Below are 24,665 nucleotides of genomic sequence, written 5' to 3' on the forward strand. Positions count from 1 at the left end.
GGAGAAGAAAAGAAAATGGACAGTGATCAAAAAGTACCCAAAGAAATAACGGATGAAAATTTCTTAGATGGTGACAAAAGACATAAATCTTTAGACTCATGAATCTGAATGCCAAACAGAAAACCTCAAAAATACACACCAAGATACAGCATAGTCAAATTTATGAAAACTAAAAACAAATAAACAAAAATCTTGAAAAGAACAAGAGATAAACCACACTTTACCTATTGGAGAAAACCAATTAGAACAAAATAATATTTCTCATTAGGAAACAGAAAGACCATAAGGAAGTGGCACAATATTTTGAGTGCTTAAAAAAGAGAACTGTCAACCCAGAATCCTGTATCCAGTTAAAATATCCTTTAGGAATGAAGGGGAAAACAAAACATTCTTAGATGAAGGAAAACAAAGATATATTGTCAAGAGGAGGCCTATCAGCCCTAAAAGAAAGGCTAGAGGGAGTTTTAGAAACAAAAAGAAAGCAATAAAAGAAGAATGTTGGAATATCAAGAAAGAAGAAAGAACATGGTAAGTGAAAATATCAATAAAAACCATGAATTTTTCTTGCTCCTCTTGAGCTCTCTGACCTGTGTTTGACAGTTGAAACAAAAGTTGTAATAGTTTCTGATGTATGTAGAGGAAATAGTTTAGAGAATTTTACTATTAATGGAAGAGGATGCTGCTAAGTCGCTTCAGTCGTGTCCGACTCTGTGCGACCCCAGAGACGGCAGCCCACCAGGCTCCCCGTCCCTGGGATTCTCCAGGCAAGAACACTGGAGTGGGTTGCCATTTCCTTCTCCAATGCATGAAAGTGAAAAGTGAAAGTGAAGTCGCTCAGTCGTGTCCGACTCTTAGCGACCCCACGGACTGCAGCCTTCCAGGCTCCTCCATCCATGGGATTTTCCAGGCAAGAGTACTGGAGTGGGGTGCCATTGCCTAATGGAAGAGGATAAAGGTACATAAAAAAAGGTGAAATTTCTATGCTTCACTGTAACTGAAAAAATGACAACAGTGGTAGGCAGTGATAAATTATATGTATTATGATGCAATACTCAGAGTACTCGTTAAAAGTCTATATGAATAGATACACTTCAAAACATTATAGATAAATAGAAATGGAATTCAGTATATGCTCAAGTAACTGATAGGGAGGAAAAAACCCAGAGAAACTAAAACAAACACAAACAAAGAGGAAAAAATCCAAAAATTAAAATGGCAGACATACAGTCTTAATAAAATGTAAATGTGTAAATATACAAATGAAAAAAATAGAGATTTGCAAAACCAATTAAAATATGTAACCCACCGGTAATGTATGAACAAAGAATTCAGATCCAATATAATGATACAGGCAGGTTGAAAGCAGAAGGACAGTAAAAAAAAAAAAAACAAATCATGTAAACATCAAGCAAATAAAAAAAGGAATGTCTATATTAATATCAGATTCAGTAGACTTTAAGCAAATAAAATTATCACATATAAAGAGGAGTATCATGTTATGATAAAATAATCAATACACCAAGATATAGCAATCCTAAATTTATATATACCAAACAAGAGAGCTGCAAAGTATAGTCAAACTAATAGATGTGAAAAGAGAAATAGACAAATCCAAAATTATAATTGGAAATTTCACAAATTATTTCAACAATGAATAAAACAACTAGACATTAAATTAGTCAAGACATAACAAGAATTTATCAGCACCATCAACCAACAGGATCTAACGAGCATTTATATAACACTCAATCAAAAAACAGTGAAATACACACTCTTTTCGAGTGCCCATGGGACATAAACCAAGACAGACAACATTCTGGGCCATAACATAAACCTAAACAAATTTTAAAAGCCTGAAATCGTACACGGTGTGTTCTCTGACTGAAATGGAGAAAGATAACACAAGAAATAAGGTTTTCTGACCAAAAACAGAGAAAGATGACAGAGAAATCTCCAAACACTTGGAAAGTAAATGCCACCCTTCAAATAACCCCACAGATCAAAGAGGAAATCTCAGGAGAAATTTTGAAACTACTACTTGAGCTAAATTAAAATGAAAACACAACATACCAAAATACATGGGACTCAACAATAGCAGTGCTTCCAGGAAATTTATAGCATTAAACACAGGGATTAGATATATTCTCTCTTTTCAGGTTATGTTTGTCAATGTAAAGTAATCATACAGTATGATTGATACGTTTACCTGTATTACTTTTTATAACAATATACGATAACACATCTAACACTTCTGTTCATGTTGGTGCAGGGGACAAAAAGATACACACATGGTTGTTCAGTTTTCTGTATCACGCTGATACTATCAAATCTGTTCAGAAAACACAGCTACACTGCAGATCTTGGCACCGTTCTTGACTTGTGCCTATTGTCAGAAAGGCTATCTCCTGCATTTATTCAAATCAGAGTTTTATTGACATTCCTTGACTAAATCCAACCCCTACTGACAAAGAGGGATATCATCAATTTTATAAGTTTAGACTCTACTTCCTTTGCTGGTGGTTTAATGCAGGAATTGCCTTTCTAGGTTGAAATTCTAAAACACAATTGTTATATAAAATTATAAGTCATCTTTATGTGATAAAAACTATTGACGTGAACTGGATACATTCATCTGGTAACAATTAGGTCTGTTCACTAACAGTGAAGTTTACTTCCATCTGAGTATCTGATAAAATGGCACTTCTCTTTTATCTCCAAGTTAGGAGTGGTCATAGGACTTGCTCTGGCCAATAAAATATGAGTAGAAGTAGCAGGTGCTCCTTCTGATAGAAGCTTTTTAAGAATTTGTGAGTGACCCACCATGTTTCCATGTGTTTGATGAATGCATGATGGGGATGCTGTAGATGACAGGGGTTTTATGAGCCTGGGTTTCCATGTGAGGAAGACGTAAAACAGTCTTTTATTGGCCAACAGGGCACAAAGTATTAGCAAGAAACAAATCTATGCTCATTTCAGTACCCAAGATTTTAGCTGTTTGCTATGACTGAATAACCTAAACTATTATAACTGAGTAACATATTTTGTGTTTACATTAAACACACAAAACTCTTTGAAATAGGACAGTGCACTATGGCATCAAACTGTAAACTACAGTTAATGAATTATTCGTTGTTGTATATGATGGTACCTTCCACTCTGATAGTACACACACACACACACACACACACAGACAATCAAGCTTTGTGTCTCCTTCCTTATGATATAAATTGGAATAACATTTTATTAATTACTCTGGGATGCTTTGTATGGTGGGGAGCATATAGAGAAATAATGTATAACATTCTCCATGAGTTACAGAAAATGTACACATTGCTTAGAATGTTTCCAACAACTTCAAAGAAGAGAGTTGAGTATTTGTATATGTGCACTCAGTATTACTTGTGAGTCATAGTTAACAGTAACATTAATCATATCAAATGCCCATGTGTGCATGCTAATTTGCTTCAGTCCTGTCCGACTCTGTGACACTATGAACTGTAGTCCGCTAGGCTCCTCTGTCCATGGGACGCTCCAGACCAGAATACTGGAGTGGGTTACCATCCCCTCCTCCAGGCAATTTTCCCCACCCAGGGACTGAACTCATCTCTCTTATGTCTCCTGCATTGGCAGGTGGGTTCTTTACCACTAGCGCCACCTGGGAAGCCAGTATCAGCTACATACGACCCAGTACTTTCAGGGAGCAATAACACTGATTGACACCTTCAAACACTGTGCATAAACCTTCACATGCATCAGCACACCTAACGCATTAGTGCTCTACCTTACAAATCACATGCACCATGTGTTTTTATTATTTGGATAATATTTAAAATAACTAAGTTTATTTTAAAATAACTAATATTTTAAGTAACTAATAGTTAAAATAACTATGAGTCATGTCATAAGTTCCCAGTGTAAAGATTAACATGGACTTTTAAATGTTACCAAGGTAATTCAACAGGTGTTTTTTATATTATATTTTATACCCCCTTTGCAGTACACAGCACTCTGAACAACAACACCGGGGGTAGATGAAACAGATGACTTTAAATTCTTAAGTTTACTAAAGGTCATAGAGCTTCCAACTGTTAAAGATATTTACCTAATTATTTGAAATGCCAAAGTATATATCTGTGATATTAGAAATTTCAACAGTTTCAAATGGTGCTGGAGTTACTATTTTTGAATTCAAAAATATACAATATATAATGAGAAATTCCCCATAATCCAGCAGTTGCCAGGCTTTAGGCATTTATATATCAATACCTGTCCTTGCTTTAAATAATTTGCATGTAAAATATGGAGCAAGAAGCATTGACATAAGGGAAGTTATAAGTTTTTCCACTTGTTTTAATTGCAGGAAAAGTAACCAAACGATCAATTGAGGAGGTGTTATGATTTTTAACAATGATGGGGACTTAATGCATTAATAAAACTGTGAACCAGATATTACATGTTACTAGTTAACAGCATGAACTAAAGAATCTAAATTTTAGATTCAGAGTTTCTACCTGTGTGACAGTGGCCATGATTACCGTGCTCCTCAATACCACAGTTTCCTCCTCCGTAAAACGGGGGTAATGGTAATACAGGAAGCCCTCATTTGGCTACTGTGAAGAATACCTGAGTTACTTTATATAGAACCATAGAAGATGTCTGGCACACAGTAGTCAATGAGCTTAGTTATTATTATGTTTGCTTTACATTATTAATACACATTTCCTCAGCACACTCAACACTTAAGCTCACCTCTCTTACTCTGGTGGCTCTTTCTTCCTACAGACACTTCCGGGAATCTTATGGATGTGTGATGAATCAATTACATTTCTATTTTGAGACATCCTGCCACTTTAACAACAAGCACACACACACACACACACACACACACACACACACACACACACAACTATTTCTTTAAAATTAAAAGTTGTCGTTAAGGCAAAGAAAGACAATGGTTATCCTTCATTAAATTTTAAGAGTTTTTTTAAAAAAAAAAACTTCGAAAATAGAGTAATAACCAGGTAAGGGTAGTACATGCTCTCTACAGGCTGCAAAAAGTACTGTGTAAAGGATTTTTGTGATCTTCTCTATGACCAAAGGTGTATAATGAGGGGAAATGATGTACTACTGGTGAATAGAGATGTGTAAAGGTAACTAGAGGGAGACATAGGTTTCTAATTCAGAAAACATCGGGGAAGCATGTAGCACAGGGAACTCTACTTAACCCACTGTGGTGACCTGAATGAGGAGAAAGTCCAAAAGGGAGGGGATACGTGTATCTGTTGGAGAAGGAAATGGCAACTCACTCCAGTGTTCTTGCCTGGAAAATTCGACGGGCAGAGGAGCCTGGCAGGCTACAGTCCAAGGGGTCACAAAGAGTTGGACACGGCTGGGCACGAGCACACATATGTATTATGTACGTCTGAATCACCCTGCTATACAGTAGAAACTAACACGACATCGTAAAGCAGCTATATACCAAATAAAAATTAATTTACAAAATAAATCTTAGTAAACCCCTCCTCATACATTCAGTTTAGTTCAGTCACTCAGTTGTGTCCAACTCTTTGCGACCCCATGAATCGCAGCACTCCAGGCCTCCCTGTCCATCACCAACTCCTGGAGTTCACTCAGACTCACGTCCATTGAGTCCCTGATGCCATCCAGCCATCTCATCCTCTGTCGTCCCCTTCTCCTCCTGCCCCCAATCCCTCCCAGCATCAGAGTCTTTTCCAATGATAGGGGACTTCTAATGCATCTTGTTCCAAACCTCCCTGTCTGGTCCAGAATCCTTTATTACACATTCTTACTGCATTCCTGCCTTCAGAACTCCATTTATGTGTATGACAATTGGATTGAAGTCTGGCCCCTGGGCTGGCGGGGCACACTCATTTTTCTGCTCACCATGCAACCCCAGTTCTCCGCCCAGACTCTGCAGCAAAGAGCCTCTCAAGAGGCAGAGACAACACAGTTCTCCCAAAACTAGAGGCAGGGGACTTGAAAGGAAAAAGTCATGTCAAATCTCCCAGGTGAGATAAAAGTAGTGAGAGAATGCTTTTTCTAAAATAAGTAACAGAAACTGGAAAACTGGAACAGATGAGTCAGTTAAGAAAGGATATATGGACATTCCATAGGATTTATGCCTTGATAACCATCAACATTTTATATAAACAGATGTGGGAAGTTCAATTTCAATATCAAAAAAGTTTGTGCCTGATGGAATGCAACTTTCCTGACTGCAGCACTGTACTCTAGCACCCCCAAATAGAGATGGACCATACCCTGGGATGTGGAAGAGTTTCACTACTGAAGATAATTCTTTTCACATCCAAAGATCATGTTTCCCTGTAGTTCAGTTAGATTCTACTCTTTTTTCACACGTAATGTTGAATTAGTGTGGATTTGATATATATATATACTGAATTTAATGAAACTGAAAACCAGACTTAAGGAAATCTATGAATGTCAAAATACTTTCGAAACTCATTATGTGAAACAGCAATTAAATTTACTTGAAAAAAAATAACAGATGAAGCCCTAAGAGAGATATATGTCTAATAAAACAAATATTATAAGAGCTCCATGATAAACTCAGATGAGACATAATTCTACCCCAGAGACCTTTCTTCACATCATGATTCATTTAGAACAAGTGGAGACATTTACAGTATTTCAGCTTAGTACTAATGAAAAAATGTGATTTCAGTCTTCACTGCTATACAACTTTGTCTAAAGTACATACAACTGGTGAAAAGGCATGACATACACGAACACCCTCGCAATATAGCCTGCTTCTAATCACTGAGAGTTGAAAGAGAATTGCATAATTCTTCTTTTAAAACTGCCTAAGCTCTTGTCAGAGTGATTGAATTAAAGATGATTAAACTTGCTCAAAAATTCTGCAAGATGGGATTTGGAAGGAAATGATGGCCCTGCTTTGAGCAAAGTAACAGACTAATATCTTAGGAAGTTTAAAATTAAGTGCAAACAAATATATAGATTCAGGTGCCTGCTTTATAATAATTGACTTTGCTGATAAACCTTACCTGCTGAAAATCGTAACTGGCTGATAAATACTCCTTTAAAGCATAATTGTTGTAGGAAACGGTCAGTTTTGGCAAAAGGAAAAGGCTCAAAGGATAGTTGCCATAATTGGCATTAAAATTTAGGAAAATGTTAATTGTCCCCAACACATAGCACATAGTTATGACGTTCATCTTGATAGAAATGTGGTCAATATATCAAATATATAAGAAAAAAGACAGTACAACGAAGTCCCATTTTTATGAACAAAATATATATGTTGGTTTAGAGTTCACCGAAAGCTCAACTGGTTTTTAACATTTAAAGCCCTGCGACCTTGGGTAAATTACTTCCCCGCTCTGTGTCCGCATTTCCTCATATTACCCACTCCTTATGGTAGTGTTACAATTGAGTGAATACAGCTAAGTTCATAGAACGGTTTTTTTCCATAAAGTTTCTATCCTTGCAATAAGCAAAATAAGTCCTTTTTTTAAAAGAAATTAATAAGTATGCATACTTCAACAATATAGGTTACTGATATGTTCAAAAGGAAACACAGCATTTCTTAAACCCCAAGTGATCATAATAGATAATAGCAAACTTGAACAGAACCATAACTCAAAAGACCGTTTTAACAGAGCAACAAGGAACCTAATGGCGTTGAATTTCACCGCCAGAGTACAGCCAAGACTCCCCACTCCACCTCCACTCAAGTCCTACACTTACCTTCTCAAAGGCAAACCTCAAGCTCTCCCAAGAGGAAAGTTTTACTCCCAAGTCCCAGCCTTGGTACCACTGAGCCCAGCCCCGCATCCTTAGTCTCTTCTTTGGCGTTGGTCTTTAGACACCTCGCCACCTCCCATTCCGGTACCAGAACGAAACTCGCGTCCACCCTCGGTCCAAAGGAAAACTCCAGGCTCCAGAAGCCGAAGTCACTCCTCTCCCCTCTCCCTGCCCCGCGCCCACCCAGCCGCGCCGCGCCCCCCTCCCCGCGCCCGGCGCCCACACCCACCCGACCCGCCGCCCCGGCACCGCAGTGCATTGCAACACGCGCCGACGCCGCCGGCTGGAGAGGACCCCGGCGCGGATTTCCCGCTCAATAGTAGCCCCCCAGCCTGCTCCCCACGTGAGTGTCATCCCTAACGGAGGGGAGCAAGCCACCTCCCAGCTGCTCAGCCCGCGGGGACCACCGAGAGGGCAGCGGGGACCACAGAAACAACTCAACCCGCGGCGCGCGGCCCGGCCTCGGCTGGCGGGCGGCCGAGATGTACCTGCGCGGCCTCGCGCCCCCGGGCCGGCCCTCCTGCCGCAGCCGCTCCCGCCGCCCCGCGGGCCCGAGGCGCCGCCCGCCGCCCGCCCGGGGAGGCGCCGCGCCGCAGTCCCGGCTGCAGCGCCCGGCACATGCTTGGCGCCGCCGGCGGCCGGCGCGGGCGCACAGGTGGGAACCCCGCGAGTGGGCGTTGGGGCGATTCCCTCCCCGCTGCCGCGCTCGCCGCCGGCTTTCCACTCTTGACTTTGCCGGGTGCGCGGCGCCTGCCCTTGCTCCGGCGGCGGCCGAGCCTCCCCGGCCCGCGCCCGGGCGCCGGGGGCGGCTGCGGTCCCTGCGCCGCTGGGGCTGCGCGTCACCGGGCATCTCCCGCCCGGCGGCTGGCTCGGCGGGCCCCCCGGGGGCGGCCGGGGGGCAGCGCGCTGCTGCCGGGCCCCGCGCCCACCCCTTGGACCCCCTCCACGCCCGCGCCCTCCCCCACTCCCCAGCTGTCAAGGGAGAAAACGCCTTGCATACACACACGCACACATACACACACACACACCTTGGAATGGACGGACGCCCCAGTCACCGACTCGCCAAACTCTTCGAAGGTGTCCACCGGTCTTTGGGGAGGTTTGGGCATGGAGTAGGAGCCGCTTTCTTATTATTTAATAATGTTGGAAGTGCCGAGTCCGCTGCCAGAGTTGTGGGTCATGTGGGCACAGCAGAGCCTGGCTACTGCCAGTACCAGGGTTTCCTGAGGATCCTGAAACTATGATCTCATCCTCCTCATCCGCCTCCCCCGCCCCTCTCTCCGCGGGCGCGCACGCACAGCACACACACACACACACACACACACACACATACACACGCGCACACACGCACACACGCTCCCACTGCCTGCACTATCCTCCTTCTTGGACCGAAATATTCTGCCGGGGAAATACAGTGTTCACGCTCTTCATTGAAAAAAAAAAAAGGGGAAAAAAAAAAGCCTTCGGGAGAATGATTTTTCTCTTTGAAAGCCTGATTTATGTGCTTTGTTTATTTCCTACAGTTGGTCCTCACACGTGCAAGGGAGCTGAACAGAGCCTCAGAATTAAAATTAAAAATAATTGTCCTTTTATGTTGACCCAGATTTTGGTCAGAACCCAGGACTTAAACAGTCCAATTTCCATTTAAAACAGAGGCAATAATACACCAGGTTTGAATATGGAATAGAAATAACATCTGAGATGTGTGCAGTGGGTTTCTTTCCCAAGCTGCAAAAACATCTCGCAAACATTACCTCATTTATTTGCAGAACATCTTTGCAGAGAAGGTGGGAGAGACGGCAACTAGTACTGTCACTTTGGAAATACAGAAGCACAGGACAGAGAGCGTGACTTATCCAAGTTCACCTACATGGGTATGTCACTATAAATAATTGCACAACTACTCCTACTTTGCTAATTCACTATAATCATTCCTGGAAACTTAAGGCACTGAAACATAATGAAGACATTTTTTATTATTTGTAAGCGACCTCCTACCGAAGATTGCAAATTAATTAATTAATTTTTCTCTATGTATGGGTTTCCATAGAATGTTCTCTTGTGTACTTGCGTAAATCTCCAGTTTCATGTTTTCATTTATTTTCTTCCTTTACTTTATTGGGGGATAGTTTAGGCCTATGTGTCTGTGTGTATAGTCATATTCATTTGAGTGGTTTAAAATGCTTAAATAGCAATATCATGCAAGTTTAGTCAATATTTTGAGGGTAGTCACCAATTTCATAATGATTTCTAAATTCCACTCAATCCCCTTGTAAGTGCCTAGTGTATATGAAGAACTGTGCTATGTTTTGAAGGATACAAAGGACTTTAATACATGGAACCTGTCCTCCATTAGTTTATATCTAGTTGTTGAGACAAGATATACATACACACAGGAAATTTCCTGGTGGTTAAGATTTTGCCTTCCAATGCAGGGGGCAGAGGTTCAGTCCCTGGTCAGGGGAGTAAGCCCCACGTGCCTCCAGCCAAAAAACCAAAACATAAAACAGAGCAATATTGTAACAAATTCAATAAAGGCTTAAAATATAAGCATACACACACATATGTTTTTGCTGGGTGATTTGCAGGTGAAACGCTTTATTATTTTTGGTGTTATAAATTATTACAAAACGTACAACACGCACTCCTTTTCTTTATACCTGTTTTCTGTTCCATGTTAAAATTATTTCCTGTGTCTTTGTGTTCCCAATTTTAATCTGTCTTTGACGCGCACAGAATCTCAGTGGCCAAGGTAATATGTTATTTTGCCGTTCACCTGCACACGCAGTGCACTCACATAAACACCACAATTTTTAAAATATTTTAATAGTTCTCACAAAGAGCACTCTTTAATAGCCTTTGTGCAGATGTCTACAGGAAAATTCAGCATTTAACCAGTCTTCTAATGATTCAAAAAAGAGGAGAAATGTGGTGAGAGACAGAATAAAGCAAGAGAAGGCAGAAGAGAACCAGATAAAAGAGGTTGGGAGCAGGCAAAGGGAAGAATAAAAGAAAATTAAGAAATTACAAGAAGAGGGAGAGAAGAAGAGTAAAAACGTAAAAGGAGATAAAGAGAATCAACTTTCAAGTGAAAGCTAAAAGTTTCTAAATTTTGCTGCATGGAAAATAAGTTTAAGAAATAATAGACTTTTTATTGTTCTAAAATATTACTTTTTGATAAGCTTATTGGAATTTAATGGTAAAGAAACCAGGCATCAGTCCTGCAGAGGCTACCCTGAATAATCTCAATTTTAGTAATTCCATACAGGACCACTAGAAGAAATAAATCGACTGACCTATCATTATAATATAATAATAAAAATGATAGTGGGATCAAATAACCATGATATAGTTAAAATTTTTAAGAGGAAATCAACACCAAAATTCAGAGAAGTATATGGGAAAGTGAAAGTGAAAGTGAAGTCACTCAGTCGTGTCCGACTCTTTGTGACCCCACGGACTATAGCCTACCAGGCTCCTGCATCCATGGGGTTTTCCAGGCAAGAGTACTGGAGTGGGGTGCCATTTCCTTCTCCAGGGGATCTTCCCCAAAGGTATATTAAAATGGGCAACAGAGTTAAGCTTGCCATATTTAAAGGAAAATAATAGTAATATAGTATCTTATCATTTTAAAGCACTTAAGATTTTTCCAAATGCTTTGCATAAGTCTTTATTAAGCCTAATCATAATTAGTGGTGGACTCCTCTGTGGGTTTAATTTTAAAAGAATATAATAATATTTCTTAGTTTTTCACACATTGGATGAAGTGCTGAACATTGTCACTCTGTTTTAGAAATATCATTTATATTTTGTGATCAGTCAGTTGTAAAGATGCTGCTCAGCACAGTTCAACTGGGTGGATTCCTGGGCATAGATCGCAATGGTGATTTATAATTCAGGATTTTGCACAGGCTGTTGGAGTTAAACTAGAAGCGTTAGCATGTAGCAGAATCTAATGGCTTTGCTATGTTTCTAGGAGGTTTCTACACAAGCGGTGGAGGCCTGCATTGAGCAACAGTATATCAGGAGCACTTTCCTTTTGATCTGCATACTCTTGGAAGGATTTGTTTTAATCAGAGATGTTTAGGCTGGATGATTATGAAATGTGTTTCAGAAATATGTTACAACTCCAGTGGCTCAACAATCACTAGCTGTTTTTGTCCGAATATTTTCACTTAGAGAAAAAAAATTTTTTTTTTAGTAGGACTATGCAGATTTGGGCTTCCCAAATCTAGTCCCAGGTGGTACTAGTAGTAAAGAACCCTCCTGCCAATGCAGGCAACTTGAGACACTGGTTCAATCACTGGATCGGGAAGATCGTCTGGAAGAGGGCACAGTAACCCACTCCAGTATTCTTGCCTGGAGAATCCCTTGGACAGAGGAGCCTGGCAGGCTATACTCCATAGGGTCACAAAGAGTTGGACATGACTGAAGCTACTTAGCACGCATGCCCACATGCACACCTAATTTAGGCTCCCTTTATCAAGGTATACTTACTATTTTGCTCTTCTAATTTCTTGAGATTTAAAATAGGTTACAGTGAAAATGAGGATGGCCATAGTTCAAATCAGAATGTTGACTATGTTACGGTGAAACTAGGTGTGTATTTGTGTTTTATTAATATAGTGATATATGGAGTATATATGGGTTATAGGCCAGATCAGAATGATTACTCTCATCTGTGAGCTGGTCGTAGTTTCACGGTAATGAGGAATTAATCATTCTGGAGTATTTAAAAGATTTGAATGACAAAAGTAAAAAAGAAAATAGATTCAGAAGTGTTGAAGAAGTAAAGACGTCACTATTTTATCAGTTAAAAATGCTATACCCCCTGGCTATAGACTACTGTTTCAGAGGAGGATGATAATGGGAGCTTGAGCAACACAGAATTTACATCAATACGGCTCCTCTGATACACTGATTAGCTTTCAAGAATGATTAGCGATCCAACAACAGGTTGCAATGATCGATCAATGGAGCTGTGGCTTGGGGGATTCATGGTGAGATGATTATTTTGGTGTGACAGCTACCAAAATAATTTTGGAGACCAGGGTGGGCCCTGGGCAGAGTTATGAAGTGGCTGAATTTCGTACCTGTTTTTTTTTTTTTATTTCCCCAATGTCCACCCTTCCTGTAGAAGTCCTGCCTTCTTTCTGGCTCCCCAGGATATTCAGAACCCTTTGCTGTTCTCTGACATTCTAAGATACTACTATTTTAGAACTTATCAGTCTCAGAGAACATGGGCTTCTGACCTCCACTGAAAGGTGTAAATTATGAGCTAAGCAATCATGTAAAGTGAGGGGGTGTCAGGATGTGTTGATGTTCATAAACACCAAGGGCGTTCAATCAGCCTCTTCATGCATCACTCTGAGATACATATTTGTGTAAAGTTAGTATCTCTTTGGACTTCCCAGGTGGCACTCATGGTAAAGAACCTGCCTACCAATGCAGGAGACATAAGAGACTCAGGTTCGATCCCTGGGTGGGGAAGATCCCCTGGAGGAGGGCATGGCAACCCACTGCAGTATTCTTGCCTGGAGAACCCCACGGACAGAGGAGCCTGGCGGGCTACAGTCCCTGGGGTCACAAAGAGTTGGACAACGACTGAAGTGACTAAGCAGGAACTTTGAATGTCTGTTTGCCTGAGAGATCCTGCCTTGAGGCACGCTCCTGTCACCTGTTACAAGTCCAGGACAGTGAAGGTATCCTCGCTCTCACACACCTGTGCTCCCTGCCCCCTTGGACCGAGTGTCTCCTGACTCAGCTGTTTCTGGCAGCGCCTGTGTTGGTGCCTCGGTCAGTGTCTCCTGGGTTGATCTTCCTGTCTGACTAGCATCCTCGGGACAAGTGCTGTTTGCAGTATCCACGTTCTCCTCAGATGGATTGAAGGGGAGAACGAACAGGTTTAAGCGGTCAAGTATATTTTGTTTCCTAGGGTTCAAATAAACAAACCCGCTGCCACTTTAAATAGCTGTGATGCCACCTTATGATGGCAATTCATTAAAAACATATTATGGTGGTTTACATCTCTCAGTGACCTCACATCAGTGCACCCTTTACTCCTGGGAGAATTTGTTTTCTCAATGGAACGTAAACAGACCTCATATGTTTTAGATATGATTTAAGTGTACTGTTACAATGGAGACAGTGCAAAAAGCCAGCTAGAGACTACAACTTTTCAGAAGGTGCTTATAATCTACTCACTTTGCTGCTAAAATTGTTTTGACCCTGTTTTTAATTGCTCTGGAGCTGAATGTTTTTGTTTTGTCCAAGAATACATCTTGATACCCGTGGTCCAGAATAATCTACATGTCATCCAGAATAATATTGAATAAAGAAGAAATGTCAATATAAATAAATTCAAAGTAGATGACCAATCCAAATAATTAAGGAAAAAAATGCTATTTATTGAAAATGAGTTATAGCTATACACTTTGTCTCAGGGAAATGTCAAATTTTTCCTTGATTTCTAAATAAACCTAATGTTTTTAATGGCACCAAGGAAATCTGCTACAAAGTGGAAAGCTTAGTCAAAACACTTTTATTTATGTGAAATCATTTGCCTAATTTAATTATTTCCCACTGAAATGGATCTTTACATATTGAATAGACAGCCCAAATCTCAGGACCATGTTAACAAGCACATGTTTTAATTTAAAAGTTAATCCCTACAGTAAATACCATATAATTTATTGGAGGCTGTGAAGCCTTGTATTTTATAATAAAAAATTAAATGAAAAAAAGGTGGGTGGGAGGAGAGATGAAACTAATCAAATCGTAATATTCAAAATGTATAACAAATATGTGAGTAGATCCATAATTAAAAATTATTATTTGGAATAATGGTATTTTACATTTTAGTAGGTACATTTTGAGATAGTTCAGAGTATTCCTATGAGGTGATAATATGATTACTAATATGGAAATTTGCTTTGTTTATTAAGATGCTTATCTTTTATTTGTGCCACGAATATCATGTACATTTCTCCTGTCATTTCCTCTGTGTTGTTCCTCACCTGCATGCCCAGATCAGCTGGAACTTTCTGCAGAATGTCAGTGCTTTTCATTTACATATTGTTTTTAATTTCTGTGTTACAGTTAATCAGCTGGTCAGAAAGGAGAAGGACTAGCAGAGATTTTGTAATATTTTATCAAAACCAAAAGCCTTATGTCGTAGCCAGCTCCTAATCTAGGGTTAGCATTGTTTGTGCTTCTCACTGGACTCGCAGCAAAGTTTCCTGATTTTGAAGTTGTTATATTTTTTTGTTTGCACATAACTCACAAAGCATTTTAAGATTCTCAAGGACAGGGGCCATGATGAAACCTTCCTTTTGTTCCCTCCCTGGAGAATACAGCATGTTTATTTCATATAGGAGGTCCCTCGAGAATAGTGATAGGTATAAGATGAGGATGATGGTGAGGAAAAGAAAAAATGTTACCTCTGGCACAGTGTAACATATGGAAATAATTCTTTTAGGCTTGTAAATACCTCTGGCGGAGCATGTTTTGGTGTGTTTTATATGAACAAGCTGAATCAGATACCCTGTGTGGCTTGCTTTTGTTCTTGTGGTACCTCAATCTTTCTCTTTTGTTTCTCCTAAAACACGCCCCCTCAAAATTTTGGATGAAGGAGTTATACCCATGTGAGTATATTTGTTTATATCTTGTTATCAGTATCAGAGAAGTATATTTCTGTTTGTAATGATATTTCTTCAATTTAGCAATGTGAAATAATTGTAATTCCACTGGTCTCTGTGCCTTTTCTGTTTAAAGGAAGAGAGTCTCAGTATTTAAAAAGTATTTTACAGTTTACATGAAAGGAAATAGAAGATATTTTAAGATCTTCTGTTTATTATTTCAAAGAAGAAACAATTTACTTATTTTATAGTGGAAGTGGAGTGAATACTTTAAGGATTATGTGCAGTGTGTAAATATTCTATTTCAAATGCTTCCTGTCCTATCCTTACCATCATCAAAGTAGCTTCTGCAACCAAGTGTTGTCCATCCTCCTTCCAAGACAACTCGTGGAAAGCCTGTCTTGAAACCTATTCACACAGTATGTTGTATTAGACATCATGTGTATTACCAGGATTGTCTGCTCCTTCATCAGAGTTGTGAACTCCTTATACATCTCTTTTACGTTTCACAGTATCTTTTAAAAAATTTTTATTTATTTATTTTAATTGGAGGCTAATTACGTTACAGTATCGTGGTGGTTTTTGCAATACATTGACATGAATCAGCCACGGGTGTACATGTGTCCCCCATCCTGAACCCCCTCCCACTTTCCTCCCCATCCCATCCCTCTGGGTTGTCCCAGTGCACCAACTTTGAGTGCCCTGTTTCATGCATCGAACTTGGACTGGTCATCTATTTCACATATGGCAATATACATGTTTCAGTGCTATTCTCTCAAATCATTCCACCCTCACCTTCTCCCATGGAGTCCAAAAGTCTGTTCTTTATATGTGTGTCTCTTTTGCTGTCTTGCATACAGGGTCATCGTTACCATCTTTCTAATTTCCATATATATGCATTAATATACTGTATCGGTGTTTTTCTTTCTGACTTACTTCACTCTGTATAATAGGCTCCGGTTTCATCCACCTCATTAGAACTGATTCAAATGCATTCTTTTGAATAGCTGAGTAATATTCCATTGTGTATATGTACCACAGTTTTCTTATCCATTTGTCTGCCGATGGACATCTAGGTTGCTTTCATGTCTGAGCTATTGTAAACAGTGCTGCTATGAACACTGGGGTACACGTGTCTCTTTCAGTTGTGGTTTCCTCAGTGTGTATGCCCAGCAGTGGGATTGCTGGGTCATATGGCACATCTGTTTTCAGTTTTTTAAGGAATCTCCACACTGTTCTCCATAGTGGCTGTACTAGTTTGCATACCCATCAATAGTGTAAGAAAGGTTCCCTTTTCTCCACACCCTCTCCAGCATTTATTGTTTGTAGACTTTTTGATAGCAACCATTCTGACTGGTGTGAGGTGGTACCCCATTGTGGTTTTGATTTGCATTTCTCTGATAACAAGTGATGTTGAACATCTTTTCATGTATTTGTTAGCCATGTGTATGTCTTCTTTGGAGAAATGTCTGTTTAGTTCTTTGGCCCATTTTTTGATTGGGTTGTTTATTTTTCTGGTGTTGAGCTGCATGAGCTGTTTTTATATTTTTGAGATTAATTCTTTATCAGTTGCTTTGTTTGCTATTATTTTCTACCATTCTGAAGGCTATCTTTTCACCTTGCTTATAGTTTCCTTCATTGTGCAAAAGCTTTTAAGCTTAATTAGGTGCCATTTATTTATTTTTGCTCTTATTTCCATTACTCTGGGAGGTGGGTCATAGAGGATCTTGCTGTGATTTATGTCAGAGAGTGTTTTGCCTAAGTTTTCCTCTAAGAGTTTTGTAGATTCTGATCTTACATTTAGATCTTTAATCCGTTTTGAGTTTATTTTTGTGTATGGTGTTAGAAAGTGTTCTAGTTTCATTCTTTTACAGGTGGTTGACCAGTTTTCCCAGCACCACTCGTTAAAGATTGTCTTTTCTTAATTGTATGTTTTTGCCTCCTTTGTCAAAGATAAGGTGTCCAAAGGTGTGCGGATTTATCTCTAGGCTTTCTATTTTGTTCCGTTGATCTATATTTCTGTCTTTGTGCCAGTACCATACTGTCTTGATGACTGTAGCTTTGTACTATAGTCTGAAGTCAGGCAGGTTGATTCCTCCAGTTCCATTCCTCTTTCTCAAGATTGCTTTGGTTACTTGAGGTTTTTTGTATTTCCATACAAATTCACAGTATCTTGAAGTTAATCAGTAAACACTTGCTGATTGCTTTGCTGATCAACTGAAAATAGGTTAGTTACTATTGTCCATGGGATTCTCCAGGCAAGAATACTAGAGTGGGTTGCCAGACCTTCCTCCAGGAGATCTTCCCAACCAAGGGATCGAACCCACGTCTTTCACCTCCTGCATTGGCAGGATAGATTTTTTTTTTTTTTTTTTACCACTAGCACCTTGGAAACCCAATTTTGACATGATGTTGCCCCACATATGGGCTTCCCTGACAGCTCAATTGGTAAAGAATCTGCCTGCAATGCAAAAGACCCCAGTTCAATTCCTGTGTCAGGAAGATCTGCTGGAGAAAGGATAAGCTACCCACTCCAGTATTCTTGGGCTTTCCCTGTGGGTCAGCTTGTAAAGAATCCGCCTACAATAAGGGAGACCTGGGTTCAATCCCTGGGTTGGGAAGATCCCCTGGAGAAGGGAAAGGCTGTCCACTCCAGTATTCTGGCTTGGAGAATTCCATGGACTATATAGTCCATGGGGTTGCAAAGAGTCAGACACAATTGAGCGACTTTCACTTTGCCCCAAATATAAGAGAGTGATGTCTTCTCTTTCTATTTATTTTAAATCAGTGTGCATTTCCAAGTCTTTAGATATATATTCCTAGCACAGCATTTTTTTTATAATAATGATGAAGTTTGTAAAAGAAATCTTCCTTCTATATCTATAAATAAATAAGAAGTAAAAATTGGTTTATTGTTTAGCTACAAGGAGTAATACTACCTATGATCTCATAAATTTATGCCTTAACTAGAAAACATTACTATAGGATCATTCACTGGGGACTTTATTTGTTACTTTAAGACTTTATTTGACTTTATTGACTTTATTTCTTATATGACTTTATTTCTTACTTTAAGAAACTAAAAAAGAGAAAATATGGAGGTATTTAAATATAGAAGATTTTCTTTCTTTGGTAGTTTTTCTCAATGTGGTAAATTTCTGATAATCTCAAAATTTAAGCTGATTTATTTTTCCAATTATATGCTCAACATGAGTACAGAATGGCTTATGTTTGCTCAAAGAAAATGAACAAATATTTCAACAACTGAAAATATTTATAAATTGTCTAATATATATTAAGCACATTTGTTTAACAATAAATCATGGCAAAAAGCCACAGTCTATAATCAGTAATGCTTTTACAAAATTCAAATTTGCTACCTTAGTTTTTATTTCTAAAATTACATTTTATTTCTCAGTTATAGTTTTCTTCATGTCCTGAATGGAAAAACTGCATATACCAGGACCTGCTCCACTGCTGTCTCTGCCTCATCTGACATGAAAAGTTTTCTAGTCCTTTCTCCTGTTATCTGGAATGCGTCTTACTAGGCAGCGACAAAGGATTTGACCCCCTCTCTTCGCTTTTATTTGCACTGCCCCTGGCGCACCTTTAACCTGTGAAACCTTCCTGTGATAAGATAATCACTGGCAGCAATCCACAGTCTAATCAGAACAGGATCACCCAGTAGATGCCCCGTGTGTGGGCTTTTAACTTAAACAACAGGGGCACTACAACAGTTAAAAGATATCTTTTTTTTAAAGCTTCAAAGTAGTTATTCGTGAAAAACAAATAAAAACTTCCCTGGCCTTAGCATACCTATTGTATGGTTACTTAGGTTCTCTTAACTTTCTTTCAATAATGATCCCTATTATCCAGCTGTAGCAATTATTAACCCATGACCACTATTCATCTCTCTGCCCATGTTATTTTGAAGCACATCCTAGATATTGCATATATTCATTCATGGATAATTCAGTTTATAGTTAATACAAGTTTAATTTAGAATTACACAATGGGGCAGGTAAGGCAGAATATCAGAATACTGTCTGCATTTAGGGGACACAACACGCTTCTTATTGCACACATACGTACTTAAAGCCACTGTGGCTTATTTTTAAGTAGACATCTCTCTCTCTCTCTCTCTCTCACACACACACAATTACAAATGCAAGTGTTTAGATGCAGAGTAAATAACTTAAAGACTGGCCATCTCTGGAGGCGCCTGTCCATCCTCAGTGACTGTTCCTTGTTACCTTAATGTTTGTTTCTGAGTTTTCAAGTTGGTCTTGTTTTTTATCTCCTCTCTGCTCTTAACCTGGTCCAGATTAAAATGCTGGGAAGCTGATATTCTTTTCTTGGTTTTGTCCCTTCGTATTTGCTCTCTCACTGTTTCCATTCCATACTTTGGCCACCTGATGCGAAGAACTGACTCATTGGAAAAGACCCTGAAGCTGGGAAAGATTGAAGGCAGGAGGAGAAGAGGATGACAGAGGATGAGACGGTCGGATGGCATCACCGACTTGATGGACATGAGTTTGAGTGAGCTGCAGGAGTTGGTGATGGACAGGGAAGCCTTGCGGGCTGCAGTCCATGGGGTCACAAAGAGGCGGACAAGACCGAGAGACTGAACTGAACTGATTCTCTCTCTCTTTCTCCTCCATATCCTGCCTCCTCTCCCTTTCTGTCTTTCTTTCACTGATAGTATAAACAGTCTGATGATTTCAATAAATGTATATATTCTTGTAACCCACCTGCACAGGGCACGAAGAAAACTCCCTTGTGTTCCTTTCTAGTAAATATTTGCCCACTTCCTCTACCCAGAGATAATCACTGTTTTGATATCTATGCCAATATTTTAGATTTGTCTCTTCTAGAACTTCATATAATGGATTCATATAGTACGTATATTTTTGTGTCTCTCTTTTAGCCCAGTGTTATGTCTCTGAGATTCACCACAACCAATGTCACTGTGTGTATCAAGAGTTTTTATTTAGTCTCTAAGTCATCTTTGACTCTTTTGCGAACCTTTGAACTGTATGTAGCCTGCTGGACTCCTCTGTCCATGGGATTTCCCAGGCAAGAATACTGGAGTGGGTTGCCATTTCCTCCTCCAGGGTATCTTTCTGACCTGGGGATTGAACCCATGGTTCCTACATTGGTAGGCAGAGTCTTTACTGCTGAGGCACCAGGGAAGCCGGTATCAAGAGTTCAGTTCAGTCGCTGAGTTGAGTCCAACTCTTTGTGATGCCATAAACTGCAGCACGCCAGCCCTCCCTGTCCATCATCAACTCCCAGAGTCCACTCAAACCCATGTCCATTGAGTTGGTGATGCCATCCAACCATCTCATCATCTGTCGTCCCCTTCTTCTCCTGCCCCCAATCCCTCCCAACATCAGGGTCTTTTCCAGTGAGTCAGCTCTTTGCATCAGGTGGCCAAAGTATTGGAGTTTCAGCTTCAAAACCAGTCCTACCAATGAACAACCAGGACTGATCTCCTTTAGGATGGACTGGTTGGATCCCCTTGCAGTCCAAGGGACTCTCAAGAGTCTTCTCCAACACCACAGTTCAAAAGCATCAATTCCGAGAGAAGGGAACTCTCTTGCACTGTTGGTGGGAATGCAAACTATTACAGCCACTATGGAGAACAGTGTGGAGATTCCTTAAAAAACTGGAAATAGAACTGCCTTATGATCCAGCAATCCCACTGCTGGGCATACACACTGAGGAAACCAGAAGGGAAAGAGACACATGTACCCCAATATTCATCGCAGCACTGTTTATAATAGCCAGGACATGGAAGCAACCTAGATGCCCATCAGCAGATGAATGGATAAGAAAGCTGTGGTACATATACACAATGGAGTATTACTCAGCCATTAAAAAGAATACATTTGAATCAATTCTAATGAGGTGGATGAAACTGGAGCCTATTATACAGAGTGAAGTAAGCCAGAAAGAAAAACACCAATACAGTATACTAACGCATATATATGGAATTTAGAAAGATGGAAACAATAACCCTGTGTACGAGACAGCAAAAGAGACACCGATGTATAGATCAGTCTTATGGACTCTGTGGGAGAGGGAGAGGGTGGGGAGATTTGGGAAAATAGTATCGAAACATGTATAATATCATGTATGAAACGAGTCGCCAGTCCAGGTTCGATGCACGGTACTGGATGCTTGGGGCTGGTGCACTGGGACGACCCAGAGGGAGGGGAGGGGAGGGAGGAGGGTGGAGGGTTCAGGATGGGGAACGCGGGTATACCTGTGGCAGATTCATTTTGATATTTGGCAAAACTAATACAATATTGTAAAGTTTAAAAATAAAATTAAATTAAAAAAAAAAAACAAAAAAACAAAAGCATCAATTCCTCGGCACTCAGTTTTCTTTATAGTCCAACTCTCACATCCATACATGACCACTGGAAAAACCACAGCCTTGACTAGACAGACCTTTGTTGACAAAGTAATGTCTCTGCTTTTTAATATGCTATCTAGGTTGGTCATAACTTTCCTTCCGAGGAGTAAGCATCTTTTAATTTCTTGGCTGCAATCACCGTCTGCAGTGATTTTGGAGCCGAGGAAAATAAAGTCTGACACTGTTTCCACTGTTTCCCCATCTATTTCCCATGAAGTGATGGGACCGGATGCCATGATCTGAGTTTTCTGAATGTTGAGCTTTAAGCCACCTTTTTCACTCTCCTCTTTCCCTTTCATCAAGATGCTTTTTAGTTCTTCTTCACTTTCTGCCATAAGGGTTGTATCATCTGCATATCTGAGGTTATTGATATTTCTCCCAGCAATCTTGATTCCAGCTTGTGCTTCCTCCAGCCCAGCGTTTCTCATGATGTACTCTGCATATGAGTTAAATAAGCCGGGTGACAATATACAGCCTTGATGTACTCCTTTTCCTATTTGGAGCCAGTCTGTTGTTCCATGTCCAATTCTAACTGTTCCTTCCTGAACTGCATACAGGTTTCTCAAGAGGCAGGTCTGGTATTCCCATCTCTTTCAGAATTTTCCATAGTTTATTGTGATTCATAACAGTTAGTTCCTTTTTATTGCTGAGTTTAGTCCATTGCATAAATATATCACAATGTGTTTATCTATTCCTCTGTTGATAGATATTTGGGTTGTTTGCAGTGTTTAAAAGTTATGAATGAAACTGCTTAAAAATTTTTATATAAGCACCTTGAAGGTCTATGTTTTCATCTCTTGGCTAAATATTCCTGATCAGTTTTATTTTTTTAATGAATATTTTCATTTCTCTTTGGAAAATTCTTCGTAAGTCTTACAGAGGCTATCAGTTTATTTATCCATTCAAAAAATCAGCTTTTGGCTTTATCTATTGTCTCCTTTTGGATCATTTTGTTTTCTTATTGACTTCTCTGTTTATTTCTTCTTTTTGTTTATTTGAGGTCTAATTTACTCTTTCTATAGATTCTTATGGCAGGAACTCATATTGTTAACTTGAGACTCTTCTTTCCTTACGTTAGAATTTAATGTGATAATTTTCTATTTAAGCACTGCTTTACCTGCATCTCACAGTTATACTGTATTTCATTTATATTCAGTTAAAAGTTGTTTATAATTTTCCCAGTGATGCACTTTGTAATTCATTGTATTTAAAAGTGTGATTTTAATGTTCCTGCATGTGAGGGACATGTTCTGATTCCTCATTTAATTCCATTATGGACAGAAAATGTACTTTGAATGATTTCAATCCTGTTAAATTTTGTGAGGTTTATCATATGGTCCAGACTATGGTCTTTCCTAATAAATAATCTATGTTCACTTGAAAATAATTTTCTTCTTTTCTTGACTAATGTGTTTAATAAATTACATTTAGGACAGATTGCTTGATAATGTTTTTATCTGTTTATATCCTGATTTTCTGCTAGTTCTATCCATCATTGAGAGAGGGGTATTGATGCCTCCTACCATAACTGTTGTGTTAGTTATCAGTTGCCACACCGCAAATACCCCCAAATTTAGTGGCTTAAAACATCACTACAAAACTATTATCTCAAAGTTTCCAGTTGCCTTCAAGATTTTCTCTGAATCTTTGGTTTTCACCATTTTGACTATGATGTACCAATGAGTGTTTTCTTTCCTATCTTTCCTGCTTGGGGTTTTCTGAGAATCTGGAAACTGTGAATGTATATGTCTTACCAAATTTTGGAACTAGTCAACCATTATGTATTCAAATATTATTTCTGCCCCGTTCTCTTACTTCACTCCTTTTTAATTTGAATTACATGTGTGTATTTTAACTTTTTACTTTACATTGAAGTATAGTCAATTAACAGTGTTGTGATAGTTTTAGGAGGACATCAGAGGGACTCAGCCATATATACACAGGTATACATTCTTCCCAAGCCCCCTCCCATGCATGTTAAACCTTATTGTCCCACAGGACCCTGAGATTCTGTCATTTTTTTCATACTATTCTTCAGATTGCATCACTTTTCATATACCTTCAAGTTTACTTTCTCATTCCTTTGTCATTCCCATTCTGCTCTTGAAACTGTCTTGTGAGTTTTTATTTCATATATTGTATTTTTTTTAACGTTTAGAACTTAATTTTAGTTCTTTTTGACACTTTTTACTTCTCTGCTGAAATTTCCTTTCGTTCATTCACCGTGAGGATAACTTCCTTATGTCATTGAGTGTAATTGGAATAGTTGCTTAAAGACTCTTGTCCACTCACCCCAAGGCCTGGATCATTTAGGGGTTGGGTTTCTTGTCTTTTCTCTTGAGAATAAGTCAAAATATTTCTTGATCTCTATATTCTAAGTAATTTTGGAGTTTATCTGGCCACCATGAATGTGAATTTGTGAAAACATACTTTCTTTTAAATCCTGCCAAAGAGTTTATTTCTGTTTGTTTTCCATTTGTTCTGGTAGCAGTAAGCTTGGTGGAACTAAAACTACTCCTTTTGCAGCAGCTCAAATGTCAGTTCATCTTTTCCTCTTTAACTGACTTCCATGGTCTGCTTCACACATGCATGATTTCAGGTCCTGCCAGATAGATGAACACAGTGATTTTGGGTCCCTCTTTTCTGAGGAGTAGTCCCTCACTTTCCAGGAGCTGTAGTTTCCATGAAGCCCATCCTTGTTTCTCTGGGTCAGAAAGGCTGCAGGTATTCTGGAGGAATTTTATCCACTCAGTACTTGGTGCCTCCTGAAGCATTCGTTTAAGCAAAGAATTATAGAAAAG

The 24,665-nt window shown here is 39.4% G+C and overlaps 1 protein-coding gene across 2 annotated transcripts in view; it reads right to left on the reverse strand.

Annotated features, from left to right (window-relative positions):
* The window catches only part of DTNA (dystrobrevin alpha), a 453,431-nt gene extending 444,380 nt beyond the window's left edge, over positions 1-9,051 (reverse strand). The window contains exon 1 of one of the 2 annotated variants that reach the window (XM_061399629.1): positions 8,835-9,051. The gene's annotated coding sequence lies outside the window, so the exon portion shown is untranslated. The remainder of the gene's footprint in view (positions 1-8,834) is intronic. The other variant, XM_061399634.1, reaches the window with a different exon arrangement.
* Between the last annotated feature and the right edge of the window lie 15,614 nt (positions 9,052-24,665).

Source organism: Bos javanicus, chromosome 24 (assembly GCF_032452875.1).
Source record: "Bos javanicus breed banteng chromosome 24, ARS-OSU_banteng_1.0, whole genome shotgun sequence".
In the NCBI taxonomy this organism is placed as follows: domain Eukaryota; kingdom Metazoa; phylum Chordata; class Mammalia; order Artiodactyla; family Bovidae; genus Bos; species Bos javanicus.